General features: G+C 45.1%; 1 protein-coding gene across 2 annotated transcripts in view; it reads right to left on the reverse strand.

The window, feature by feature from the left end:
* The window catches only part of NCK2 (NCK adaptor protein 2), a 57,130-nt gene extending 43,541 nt beyond the window's left edge, over positions 1 to 13,589 (reverse strand). For both annotated transcript variants that reach the window (XM_075850340.1, XM_075850339.1), the window contains exon 1: positions 13,347 to 13,589. The gene's annotated coding sequence lies outside the window, so the exon portion shown is untranslated. The remainder of the gene's footprint in view (positions 1 to 13,346) is intronic.
* Between the last annotated feature and the right edge of the window lie 228 nt (positions 13,590 to 13,817).

Consider the following 13,817-nt stretch of genomic DNA (forward strand, 5'->3'; position numbering starts at 1 on the left):
AGGCAGATATTCCTCTCCCTGCACGCCGATTTTCGCGCCGTTTTTCGCCCGCGGCCATTGAGCGCCGCGGGCATAAAACAGCGAGATATACGCTTTCTCCTGCCTCCCATTGAAGTCAATGCGAGGTCGGAGGCGGAAGCGCCCGAAGATAGGGCATGTCGCTTCTTTTTCCCGCGAGGCAGTTTTACTGCTCGCGGGAAAAAGACGCCGACGCCTCCCATTGAAATCAATGGGAGGCGTTCTCGGGCCGTTTCTGCCGAGTTTTGCGACGCGGTTTCCGCATCAAAAAACTCGGCAAAATACCCCGTGTGAACATAGCCACAGGCTATGTTCACACGGGGTCTTTTGCCGAGTTTTTTGACGCGGAAACCGCGTCGCAAAACTCGGCAGAAACGGCTCGAGAACGCCTCCCATTGAAATCAGTAAAACTGCCTCGCGGGAAAAAGAAGCGACATGCCCTATCTTCGGGCGCTTCCGCCTCCGACCTCCCATTGACTTCAATGGGAGGCAGGAGAAAGCGTGTTTTCTGCCCGCGGCGCTCAATGGCCGCGGGCGAAAAACGGCGCGATAATTGCTATTCACACAGAGTATTTTGGGGGAGGAATATCTGCCTCAAAATTCAGTTTGGAGCTTTGAGGCAGATATTCCTCCCCCAAAATACTCCGTGTGAACATAGCCTAAAAATGCAACGAAAATCAGCGTGCAGGGAGAGGAAAATCTGCCTCAAACTTCCAAACTGAATTTTGAGGCAGAAATTCCGCCTGCAAAAAAACTCAGTGTGAACATAGTTTTATTGCAGGCAGAAAAATCTGCCTCAAAATTCCTTCAGGAATTTCCAGGCAGATTTTGACCTGCCTGCAGTTTCTTTGCCGCGTTTTTTTTGCCATTGAGCCGTGGCATAAAACGCAGTGAAAAACACTTTCTCTGCCTCCCATTCAATGGGAGGTCAGAGACGGAAACACGGGAAGAAAGAGCATGTTGATTCTTTTTCCCTTCCGCGTTTCTTTCTGCTTGATTTCGGGCGTTTTTTGGAGCGGATTCTGCATCAAAAACAGCTCCAAAAAACTGTGTGAACTAGCCCTTATTTGTAAAGCTGCAAAGAGATTGCACATTGAATGGACTGCCCACCCTCTATTCCTACTGAGATGTAGAGGAGTGCTCTCATAATTAACATTTATTATCTGTCCACAAGACAGGTGATCAATATATGACGTTCTAGAGATCGGTGGGGGTCCCAGGGCTCATACATTTATCACCTATCCTATGTTAATAGTGGGGAGGGAAACCCCATTAAAGCCCAGTTCACACTGAGTTTTTTTGCAGGCAGAGAATTCTGCCTCAAAATTCCGTCTGGAATTTTGAGGCAGATTTTAATCTGACTGCACGACGTTTGCCGGAGAAAAACACTTTCTCTGCCTCCCATTGATGTCAGAAAAAAAAACGCCTCAGCCCCCATTGAAATCAGTGGGGGGCATTTTCTGCGTCAAAAAACTCCATGTGAACCGGGCCTAAGGGACGATTTTTTTGCCTTCAAGTAAATACAGAAATGATAAAAAATGCATTATTGTAGGATGAAAAGTTCTGCAACCTTCTAATGTACTTTTAGGCCTTATTCACACGAACGTGTTATACGTCCGTGCTACGCGCGTGATTTTCACGCGCGTCGCACGGACCTATGTAAGTGAATGGGGCCGTTCAGACTGTCAGTGATTTTCACGCAGCGTATGTGCGCTGCGTAAAACTCACGACATGTCCTATACTTGCCCGTGTTTTGCGCAGCACGTACCCATTTTAGTCAATGGGTGCGTCAAATTGCGCTCGGCACACGGAAGTACTTCCATGTGCCGCGCAATAGTAAAAAGAATGAATGAAAACAGAAAAGCACCACGTGCTTTTCTGTTTGTAAACATAAAAACAGAGTGTCATCATGATGCCGGCTGCGCGAAAATCACGCCGCCACGCACCATATGCTGATGACACACGGAGCTTTTGCGCGTGCAAAACGGACACGTCCGTGTGAATAAGGCCTTACTTTCAGTTTCAAGATACCTGCTTGCTGACAGTGTAAGAGAAATTCTTGTTGAATCCGGAGTCTAAAAACTGGTACAGATCGAATACTTCTCGCAGCAGAAAATAGTCTTTGATTGTGAAAAAAAAAAAAAAACTACTGCTTTCTTCCTAAAACAGCCCCATGTCTGTCCACGGGTTGTGTGTGGTATTGCAGCCAAGGACCTGTTCACATCTGTGTTGGAGGCTCCATTAGGGGCCTCCGTCGCAGATCCAGCAGAAATAATACCGCAGAATGCTGCACTATTGCTTTCGGTAAACCAGACACCCCGACGGAACCCATTAAAGTCAATGGGATTGTCAGCCACCGGTGGTTTCTGTGTTGCAACGGGACCGTTGTGTCCGGCCTTCCCTTGTTCTGCTCCTCTTACGGAGCAGAACAACGGAATGCCCCGACGCAGATGTGAACAGGGCCTTAGCCTTATTCACTTCAATGGACCTGAGCTGCAATCCAGAAAACCCATGGACAGGTGTGGTGCTGTTTTTGGAAGACAGCAGTTATATTTTTCTACTCCTGCACAAACCTTTTGAGCTTTCATTTACCTAACTCTGGAAAATCCCTTTAAAATATATGGTCATGGATGTCATAAGCAACATTTTAATGGCTACAAATATGCATCTTCAGTAAATCGAATGATGAAGATTATGCAGCACCATGGAAGTCAGAAGCTTTCCTGATCTAGCATTACACGGGACAGGACAAGTTAGGGAACAAGACATGTGCTGAAGGGAGTCGCTTTGCATTGAAGTACCCAAATCCCACTGAAATTAATGGGTCAACTGACTTTTTTGGACACAAGAGATCCTTCAGAGCCAAATACCAAATATTTTGGCTTTAGCAAACCGAGGTGGGTCCCACACTCCTAAGGCTGGGATCACGTGTTTGTTACGGTTTTTTTTACATGCATTTTTTTCATCTTGGTAGATGTGTTCCCATTGAGAGACATGGGAGTTTCTCAACCAAAACAACGAATGTTAAAAACGCTACAAAAACGCACAATGGGAATTCATAAATCATATGGACAAGGGTTGTGAAACAGAAAACCTTTTTATCATCCTGCTACTAACACGCTTGCAATACTAGTACAATAATTACATCCATGCAAAGTGCCGTTTTCCTATATAAACTATTGCTGCCGGTTTACTTTGTCAGCAGTATGATACCTTTTAGGGGATGTGCACAAACAAAATAAAAAACGGCTCAAAATACGGAGCTGTTTTCAAGGGAAAACAGCTCCTGATTTTCAGACGTTTTTTAAGCCACTCGCGATTATCGTGACGTTTTTTACGGCCGTTTTTGGAGCCGTTTTTCCATAGTCTATGAAAACGGCTGAATAAGTGACATGTACTTCTATTTCACGGCCGTTTTGAAAAACGGCCGTCGGGCCATCTCATGTTGGGAGACCTTAGGTGCTGAATTTTGGATGTATTTGTTTTCTGTAATGTGTTTAAAAAACCTTAATAAAAATCTTAATGATTTAAAAAAAATAAAAAAAAAATAAACGGCCTGTCGGAGCAGAACAACGGTTTTCCCATTGAAATCAATGGGCAGATGTTTGGAGGCGTTCTGCTTCCGATTTTTCAGCCGTTTTTTGGGATGTTTACGGCCCGAAAAACGTCTGAAAACACTCCGTGTGAAAATACCCTTATACTGTAATCTACTGTTGGCCAATGCCAATGCGATACCTTATCTGTCTTCTAAAACCTTTCAAAATAAAATGTTAAAAAAAACATGACAAAGCCCATTGGAGTGAGTATCTAATGCAGCATATGAGTCAAGGGAGCAAAGGAAAACCTACACATATCTGCCCATGTACAGCCTTTCATCAGTTCACTTCTTTTATCCTATCCGGAGTTCTCACCAGGATCTGGATTTGCTTTCTTATGTTAACTTATTGCAAGGAAAAGATCAATCCTGCAGATAAAGGCTATGAACATCAAATCACATGGAAATAATGATTTTAACATATGTTAGCGACTAACTAGGGTTAAAAAAGTTTCACAAAATACCAGGCTGCAATCTTCATTCATTAAAGACCTCATGATATTCATTGTACAACCTAGTTTCAGACTATTCTCATATGGATGTGTCCCTCCGAGTAATACATACTGGATGTCTGGTCTGTCACTCCAGGATGCTGCTGTCTTCACTAGCTCTCATGTACTAGCATAGCTTCATTCGTATACGGCAATCTCCTTATAGACACAGACAGCCCATGTGTGATTTTCTCTCACTTAGGGCTTATTCAGACGAACAGGATATACGTCCGTGCAACGCGCGTGATTTTCACGTGCATCGCACGGACCTATATTAGTCTAGACATGTCCGTTCTTTGGGCGTTTTTCGCGCATCACGCACCCATTGAAGTCAATGGGTGCGTGAAAACCACGCATGCCACACGGACGCACTTCCGTGCGACTAGCGTGATTTTCAAACATCCAAACTGAGTGTCATAATGATGGCGGCTGCGCGAAAAGCACGCAGCCGTGCATCATACGGGGCTGTCACACGGAGCTGTCAAGTGCCTTCTGCGCATGCAAAACGCACACGCTCGTGTGAACCCGGCCTTATTCACACGAACATATAATACATCCATGCTACGCGCGTGGAAATCACGCACGTCGCACGGACCTATGTTAATGAATGGGGCCGTTCAGACTGTCAGTGAATTTCACGCAGCGTATGTGCCCTGCGTGAAACTCATGACATGTCCTATATTTGCCCGTGTTTCGCGCTGCACGCACCCATTGAAGTCAATGGGTGCGTGCAAATCGAGCTCGGCACACGGAAGCACTTCCGGGTGCCGCGCGTGATGCGCGCTACAGAAGTAAAAACAATGAATGAAAACAGAAAAGCACCACGTGCTTTTCTGTTTGTAAACATAAAACCAAAGTGTCATCATGATGCCGGCTGCGCGAAAATCACGCCGCCACGCACCATATGCTGATGACACACGGAGCTTTTGCGCGCGCAAAACGCAGCGTTTTTTGCGCGCGCAAAACAGACACGTCCGTGTGAATAAGGCCTTCTGTGCTGAGACATACACTGATTCTGCCCAGATGTGATCTCTACCCCTCCAGATCTGCTGGGGGTTCTTACCTTCCTATCTACAGCCTGTTGTGTACCATTCCCGCCAGACTGGTATCTCTAACCGTTTATTCAAATGGTGCAGTTGCGAGGCAGTTCTTGCCGTGCGGCTGAGTATCACATGGCAAAAACGGCAAGCAATTTTACTACAATTTGCCGTTTTAATGAGCGTCACATGAACTGCACAGACTCTTCAACAACAAAATGGTAGGAAAGTCCTAATGAAGACTTTAGAAAGTTGCTTCATTTTGCATTTAGGAAGCAAATGAAGAATTATAATAAAAAAACAAATATATATATATTTAATTCTGTGAAAAAGTATCCATAGCCTTTAAGTACATAGCAAAAAGACTAAAGAGAAATAAAAATGTCTCACTGAAGATTTACTGTGAAGGGAGACAAAAAAAAAAAAGAGCAATTGGGTTAAGAACATGAGATAGTGAGATGTAGTGCAGGCGGCACTATTTCTGCTCCACCTGATAACGGCATCATTCACACTCTGTATTTATAGATCCATTTAATTAAGGAAGCAGAAATGCAAATTGAAAAAAAAAAAAAAAATCAGGTCTCATGATATTTCACAGTTCCACAGCCGCTTCTGAAGCGCCAACGTTTGATTCCATCTTATAATTAATTCCTTCAAGCACACGATGCTCACATCCAGCCACTGCTTACTTAATGGTGACATCACTAACACAAGTCTATTTTTATTCCACTCCTAAATACCAAGTGGATATAAACACGGACAATCATTGTACTTCTATGGCTCTAGAAATCGACAGTATAAAAGTTGACAAGCCAAAGCCACCATAAGCGTGATCATAAATAACTTGCTGGATTTGCTTTACTTTGATGTAGGCATTTAAAAGTCCAGATCGTATAAGTAGATGTAATAAATCCAAGACTACAATTACAGATCAGCACAGATATGAACCGTCCGGAACGGTTAGCGATGACATCATCAAGTGACATTTGCACGCAGGACCTACCTGACAAGAATGAAAGGTTTCATCCCACCACATGGAATGGTGACCCACACATGAAAAACGTCTCCATCCAGATGAATGGCGAGCAGGGCTGTGATATATATGGGATGTGTTACATTAACAGAAGTCCCATTTAGATTTGATTTCCGCTGAACAACATGGCTTTTATGCGTGACCGAGTAGAAGCGATTTGCTTGTAATATACTGGCCGGAGACAGATGATACCAGTGTGATCTCGGTCAGCTTCTATAGAAAGCCGTCTGTTCCCCATGGTCTCTGGAGGCAGGCGCTGAATGAACGCACTGTTTATGAAGGCTACCACTGACCTTTGTGACGACATCAGCAGGATTCCACAATGCCCATCTACTGAAGGAAACATCACAAGGGCTTGTCCACACCGAACCGACTTGCTGCAGAAACTAGCAGAAATTCCACTGTGCAAAAACCGCACCATTTCCGTCATTTTTTACTGCAGAAAATGGTGCGGATTTTGCTGCGTTTTCCGCAAGGCTGGGAGACGGTGACATCTCCTCTGAAAAACGCAGCAATCCAGTCCGCTTTCTGCAGCGGGGATTGACGTGCTTCGATACGAAAAATACGCACCGCAGGTCAATTTGTCAGATATTTTACGCAGTGTGTGGTTGTGACTTGTTAAATCTCACCCGCTTTGCTGCTACTGTATTCTGCTGCGTATTTTCCGTCCGCAATTCGCAGCGATTCCGTCACGTGTGGACAAGCCCTAACAGGGCTTAAAAGGAGCAGTGGCAGTTCTGGTAAATACTGGCCAGACAGACGTTCACACCACGTATGTGTCCTCTGTCAGTTTTTTTTAATTTGAAGAAAAAAGAAAATGTTGCCAAAGTATGCTGAAAGGACAGACTTCTATTGTACGCCTGTATAATAGAAGCCTTCGGGTACTGGACAGTTTAAGTCTCCCCTACGTTTTTAGAAATATGTGTGACATAAGCTAAAAACATGGTGTGAGGGGGAGGTGTATCAAAGCTGGTGGCAACCAATCAGGTTGATGCTTTCATTTTCCAAGGGGCCTCTGAAAAAATCAGAGGTAGAATCTGATTGGTTGCAATAGGCAACTACTCCACTTTTCCCTTGTACCAATTTTGCTACATCTCCCTCCTTTGTGTTCCAGATCAGAAACTTCACCAGTTGTCCATGGCTGTTTGGAAGAATAAAGATTTGATTTATTTTAACACCTAAATTTAAGTCCCATTATGGAACTTGAACATTTAGGCCCTGTTCCCACGGGGCAAATTTTGCAGCAAAATTCGACCTCCCATTAATTTCAATGGGTTTCGGACGCTTAGTTTTTCCCGCTAGAAAATGTTTTCAGCTAGCGGGAATAAGAAGCGTCCTGCCCGATCTTCGGGAGGATTCCAACCAAACCTCCCGTTAAAGACAATGGGAGGAGGAATCTTCCTGCCGATGGCAGAAGTAATTCCACGGTGGGACCCACCAAGCAAAATCCACCATGTAAACTGAACTAACAGTAAGTATTTATTTTCTTACTGCAATGCAGTAGAATATTTCTATATGTAAGTACATTACGCCCTAACAGACGTTATTTAAGGGATATTCCTAACTCAGACATTTTTGGCCCCGTATCTATCAGACATTTTTGGCCCCGTATCTATCAGACATTTATGGCACATCCAGATCTGGGCCCCGTATCTATCAGACATTTATGGCACATCCAGATCTGGGCCCCGTATCTATCAGACATTTTTGGCACATCCAGATCTGGGTCCCGCATCTATCAGACATTTATGGCACATCCAGATCTGGGCCCCGTATCTATCAGACATTTATGGCACATCCAGATCTGGGCCCCGTATCTATCAGACATTTTTGGCACATCCAGATCTGGGTCCCGCATCTATCAGACATTTTTGGCACATCCAGATCTGGGTCCCGTATCTATCAGACATTTTTGGCACATCCAGATCTGGGCCCCGTATCTATCAGACATTTTTGGCACATCCAGATCTGGGCCCCGTATCTATCAGACATTTTTGGCACATCCAGATCTGGGCCCCGTATCTATCAGACATTTTTGGCACATCCAGATCTGGGTCCCGTATCTATCAGACATTTTTGGCACATCCAGATCTGGGCCCCGTATCTATCAGACATTTTTGGCACATATGCCATAAATGCCTGAATTTGGAATTAACCCTTAAACCCCTAGCTGTCAGTGTGTACCTCCATTTTCAGTGAAAAAACATTATGGAGTAGGAGTGTTCACTATATTCATTTTTCTAAATCACTTGTATTAGATATCTTTTCTAGCAGCAGCCCGAACTGTGTAAAGTCCGAGCTCCCAGCTGCCTAGAACTCTTCAGTGGGAGACACAACGTCCTGCTCGTCTCCATAGCTCCTGTATCCAGAACGGCCGCCAGCGCTAAGGATGTGACTAATTTATTAAAATGCATATGCCTCTTAACAAATTTGTCACGTTACTCCAGCTATATTTTTATTAAGACTGGCGCAGTCTTAATACATCTCCCCCAATATCTATTAGCAGTATAAAATATTCGTCAGTAAATGGCAAATCTAATGTAAACTAACACTGAAAGAAATGCGGGACATGTATCGAAAAGGAGCACAGTAAGAAGCTTAGTATTCCCTTATTCCTAATGCTTGCATGTATGAAAGACGGAGGAAAAATATATGATGCTGCGACTACTGATTTGATACTAAACCGTGAATACTGACAATGCAGCGTGTAAACCCTCTCTTAGATAAGGAATCAATGAACCATGAAAACCAGACACATATATATATTAGGGAACCGCATATAGTGGCCCGTGTGACTATTGGGCCCCTCCATGTGGCTCCCCAGCTGTTGGCAGCCTTAGATACTATTGTGAACTATTGGCACCAGGGATGTCATAACAAAGCGATAACTTAGTACCAGGGTGAAAACCAGATCACTAGCAGTTAACACTAGGGTAAAGCCATGTCTCTCCATTATACCTTTAATAGGGGTTTTTCCCTTTTATTACTCCGTGTGAGTTTTGACCTACAATAGGTTGGGGACCTTTGTATTACAGGAATCACTTCCATAGAAGAAATCTGATAAAAGAGGAAAGTCACAAGAGATTCATGCTCTGCAGCTTCCCGTCAGGAAAGATATGGTCATTATTCCTACAAGTGCTGTGTGTTTTTCAGACGGCTTTTTTCAAGTTGATGTAAATAAACCTTAATCGTTGTCTAATGAAAAGTCCTAAAATTTTCTAATATGCTTAAAGGGGTTCTCCCATCAGGGACATTTATGACATATCCACAGGATATGTCAGAAATGTCAGATAAATGTGAGTCCCACCTCTAGGACCCGCACCTACCTCTAGAACAGGGCCCCCTAAATCCCATTTTAGTTTACTCGGCTCTCGCTGCCTCCCGGCCACTTCCTAGTTAGGTGGTCGAGAGTTACGGAAACAGCTGAGTGCTCGCTGAGCTACGCTGTTTCCGTAACTCCCATAGAAGTGAACGGAAGTTATGGAAACAGCGTAGCACGGCAAGCTATGCGGTTTCCGTTCCAACCGCGTCTGAATCAGCGCCAAATATGAAATCAGCCCCCATTGATTTCAAAAGGGATGGAGAGGGGTTTTATTTTTCAGGGCGGCTTTGGCTGCTCGCGAGACAAAAAAAGGCCTTGTCCTTTCTTGTTGCGGTTTCCGCCACTGACCTCCCATTGAAATCAATAGGAGGCAGAAAAAAACCTACAACACTGCGAAAAATTAAGGAAAAAAAGGCGCAGGCAGTTTTTTATGCCTGCAAATTCATATAAAACTGGAAGATCCCAAAAGAGGGTTTGTTGTATTTTTTCAACTATTGACCAAATTTGGAAAAACTGAAGAGCAAAATAAGAAAAGAAAAAAAACGGACAATCTTTATTAAAGCCACATTACACATGCAGTTTGATGCAATTTTTTTGCTCAGTTTTTTTTTAGCCAAATCCAGAAATATGCCTGAAAAAGCCTATAAACATCTGCCCATGGAATTCAATGGGAAAAACGGCGTTATGTTCAGAGGGGGCGTGTTTTTTACACAGCCGTTTTTAAAAACCGCACGTTCGAAAAACAGCCCGTAACAAGAAGTAGTATGTCACTTCTTGAGCGGTTTTTCCATTGTGTCCATAGAAAAACAGCTCCAAAAAGTCTAGAAAAACCTCCTCAAAAAAAGTTTTCAGCTTCAAAAATGGCTGACAATCAGAGGCTGTTTTCTCTGAAAACAGCTCCGTAATTGTCAGCCCTTTTTGATCTTGCGTGTGAACATACCCTAAGTGTACATTCACACGTGGAAAATGTGTGTGACTGTCCTGTTCATCTGAATAGAGCTGTCAGCAATCCATGTGCTTGCTGCCAAAACAACCCCATTCAGCAAAAGACCGAAATTTCAGAAACAAATATTTTGCGGTGAATTCACCCGGACTTCACTAGAAATTGATATGTAGATCTATTACATGACAGTCACATGGAAATCCCATAATAGATGCATGTACACGGAACTCAATGCACTGTACTCCTATACATTGCAAGTATTACGCTACAAAAAGTCCGCGTGCAGCACCTTACTTAAACAAGCGTTTTTGCCTGGGTTGCATGCATGTTCCAATGCAACATAAAGGACCATAGCACAGCTATATAGGAGGGTATTTCTGTCAATGGGCACCGACTGTCTACCAAGGACCATAAAGAATCCGGAGATTCTGAAAACTGCATCAACTACATAAAACACTTTTAGATTCAGTTATGTTTTCAATCTAAAATATCTACTCAGAATTTCTATTTTATGCGCGTGTTTTATAATAAATATACGGATCTATGTAGAGATCTTGCGTCCGTGAAGTGGCCCTGTATCAGAGGATCGGAGTTTGGGGACCAAATTTCTACATTAGGTGTACTGGCAAGTGAGATGCTTGCAGCTACTGGTTCCACAGGGCTTGTCACCTAGCTGTGATGACAATGTCCTAGGAGTAAAATAGTCATAAATAGCCCTGCCCATACTACTGAATGACCAGGCTGCTTTGCCAGTCAGGAATATGGAAAATCCAGTTGAAAACCCCCGGTGGGAGCTGCAATGACCGCCATACAGCTGGATACCCATTTTCAGCAAAGCTGTAAAGTATACCTCCAGAGATAAGCACTGCCGTGTCTTCCACCAGAAGATGAAGAACGACTGCGGGGGACGCAGCCAGGAGAACGGATGGCCTAGTTGTCCAGTTAAACATAGGACGCTGAAAACTTTACCTGTAAAGCCCTGCTCTCCCAGCTGCGTCTTCTGCAGTCACGTTTAGCGTATATTCAGACTATAAAGTCAAGTCGCGGGTTACCTTTATCCCAAATTTTGTGGTAATAAACTGCGATTTGACCTGACTATCTGAATGTACCCTTATGAGAGATGCAGCTGGAATCATCATTGGAGGAACACGTTCATTCAGCCAAAAGCTATGACCCCTGCCTAACCTATAAACAAGCATACTCAAACCAGCTGAGCATGCATGTTTATCCTAAAGAGTAAGCACTGTCCAAAAACTTTTGGTATGTCACAGTGACATATAAGGCTGGGTTCACACAGAGTTCTTTGACGCGGAAACCGTACTGCAAAACTCGCCAAAAACCGTCCGAAAATGCCTCCCATTGATTTCAATGGGAGGCAGAGGTGATTTTCTCCCGCGAGCAGTAAAACCGGCTCACGGGAGAAAGAAGGGACATGCAATATCTTCATGCGGTTACGCCTCTGACCTCCCATTGACATCAATGGGAGGCAGAGAAAGCACATTTTGCAGCGTTTTATGCCCGCGGCGCTCTATAGCCGCGGGCAAAAAACGCAGCGAAAATTGGTGTGCAGGGAGAGGAAAATCTGCCTCAAACTTCCAAATAGAATTTTGAGGCAGATTTTCCACCTGCAAAAAAACTCTGTGTGAATCCAGCCTGAGAAGTTTTGATCGGTAGGGTTTTGAGTGCGGAGACCCCCATGGTTGCTGAAACAAAGTTGCAGAAGCAGCATGAACCTTCTGCTGTGATCGGCTCTTCTTGTCAGGCTAAAAATTGTTTTATAGACGTTCTATGTGAGCCGCCTTCAGCCTAACAAGGAGCGTCAATCATCCGAAGGTGCGCTGCGCTCAGCACCTTCGTATTCAGAACGGAGACCCCCACCGATCAAAACTCCTGCTGCCACTGTATGTCTCTATGACCTATCAAAAGACTTGTGAAAGTACAATCAGGGTATGTGCACACACACTAATTACGTCCGTAAATGACGGACGTATTTCGGCCACAAGTACCGGACCGAACACAGTGCAGGGAGCCGGGCTCCTAGCATCATACTTATGTACGATGCTAGGAGTCCCTGTCTCTCCGTGGAACTACTGTCCTACTAGTAGCTAGACTTCTGTAGATGTCAATGCAAAACAACCCAAAAGTTAGGTGCCAGCTGCAAAGCTTTAGAACAGTCCTGCCACCGCAATGTTTACAAACACAGCACCGCCTAATGGAGGGAGTGGGTGGGCAGAGGCATGTGACACCTCCGCGCCAGTAAGGACAGGCAATGGGTCATTTATGCCAATACAACATTATGATCTACAGTACAATCGGGAGATTCACCTTACAGTTTATGTTGCCCCCTGTCGTTTTTACTTGGGAGCCACGGTGGGGCGAAGGGGTGCCACCGAAATTGTCCACTTATTTTTGACTTTTATCAAAATACAAGTTGTCTGCAGCACCCAGTGTAACCCAGCTGTCTGTCACCAGGCATACATGTGACCCAGAGTGTGTGTAAATACCAGATATGCCATAACAGCTGCTTATTCCAGCAAGACATGCCAATACACGACATGAGGTGTGTGATGGGCGCTCACCTGGCCACCCATCAACACCCATAGAAAACTTACAGCAGCCGCAAAGTTTGTAGCCAAGGATGAACGCGGAGGTCACGTATCCGCTCCACTTATGTCACATGAGGACAGGGAGCAGCTCCCCCAGAGATCCTGACAGGAAGAGAGACCCCAGGGGAGGAGAGATGGGGGATGTGATCGCAGCAGGCAGAGAAGGGGGAGGACACATAACAAAGGCTGGAGAGCAGCAGATCGGGGGGCACCGTGCTCGCTGACAGGGGCGGCGCACTATACGGCCGGTGTGCAGGCCTCGGGGAGGCACATCTGGGTACCTCATCTCCATCACACTCACCTCCTGGCTCCGCAGCTCAGAGAACCCCGCTCGCCCTGGCGCTTCGCTTTGTTTGCCAGGACCCCAGTCACTAGCCCGGCTTCTTCTACGGCTCTTCCTGTCGGTGCCTGCCCACTTTTCCTTTCTCTCTATCACTCCTCCACCTCCTCCTGGCAGCTCTCTCCGGCCAACAGACACAGCGCGCTCCCCGGCTGTCACCTCCCGCCTGCGCGTCCACACTGCAGCGTGCCCGCGCCTTCTCCTCAACAGCCGTCACCTGACAGCGGTACTCTCCCGGGACCCCGCGTCATGTGACCGCCGGCACAGCGCCCTGCAGTGTATCCAATACTGTGTACTCTGTGCCTGGTGGTCCGCACTTCATGTCATTCACTCGTATCCTGTCGTCCTCACTTATCAGCATAAAGTCTGTAACAATTACGTGAATATACCCGTACAATACATGCGGATATAACCGTATGATGCTTGCGAGTA

Source organism: Rhinoderma darwinii, chromosome 2 (genome assembly GCF_050947455.1).
Source record: "Rhinoderma darwinii isolate aRhiDar2 chromosome 2, aRhiDar2.hap1, whole genome shotgun sequence".
Taxonomy (NCBI): Eukaryota; Metazoa; Chordata; class Amphibia; order Anura; family Rhinodermatidae; genus Rhinoderma; species Rhinoderma darwinii.